Below are 972 nucleotides of genomic sequence, written 5' to 3' on the forward strand. Positions count from 1 at the left end.
TAGAGATATCATGCTCTATCGAAGTTGCACGTAGCCGTCGAGGAGATAAACGCAGCACTACGTCCGATGGTGGAGCGCTTGGCGCCCTTGGCGATGGAGATCGTTGCACTCATCGCTCAGAACCAGTTGCTGGTTCAGCTTCTGGGAGGTCGAGCGCCTTTGTACGCCGACCCGGTGCCATCGCTTTCTCGTTCAGTTGCGCTAGATTCCGATACGTCTTAAGCAATCACACATAACACATCGGGTGAGTGCGCATCCTTCTCGGAAGATTCAGCGTATACGCACGGCCTCGCATATCCACGACGATAAAAGGTCCAAGAAACCGTGGACGGAGCTTTGCTTAAAATCAGCATAGACAACATGTGTAGAAAGATTCTTAGCATTTAATCAAACCAGGCCTCCGACCTCAATTTTACACATTTCTCCCATCTGAATACTCTTTCTGCATGTCGTGGCTTTCAGCCATTGTATCGCAAACGTGTCGTAGGACACTCAGACGATGGACAGGTAGTCATCGACTTCTTTACTGACAGCGAGGGGCTAACATCAGCTAGTCGTTCTGCTATTACTCTCCCACCAAGCCCTGAGCCATGGAATGGCGGCGTCAAGATTAATAAGCTCACTCACGTAAAACGGCGCGAATCCGGTAAAGAAAGCACTGCATTGTTCAGAGCATACTTTACGAGTGACAGCATGGCGCTCCAGCGTTTCGGTGTCCCTTCAGTGTCTCAGTGCGGACACCGCGAAGAACGTCTTTAACGACGCGATTCATGCGCTCAGTTTGACCATCGGTCTGCGGATGGTCCGCTGTTGACATAGTCAACTTGGTGCTCAGCCACCTGAAGATTGTAGGTCAAAACTTCCCCGTGAAGCGTGGGGCTCTGTCAGAGACAATCGACTCCGGAAGTCCATAATGTCCAAAGACACGATCGACAAACAGCGTCGCTGTACCCTCAGCGTCGATAGTTCCCA

This window comes from Plasmopara halstedii (genome assembly GCF_900000015.1).
Source record: "Plasmopara halstedii genome assembly, contig: Scaffold_3073, whole genome shotgun sequence".
Taxonomy (NCBI): domain Eukaryota; phylum Oomycota; class Peronosporomycetes; order Peronosporales; family Peronosporaceae; genus Plasmopara; species Plasmopara halstedii.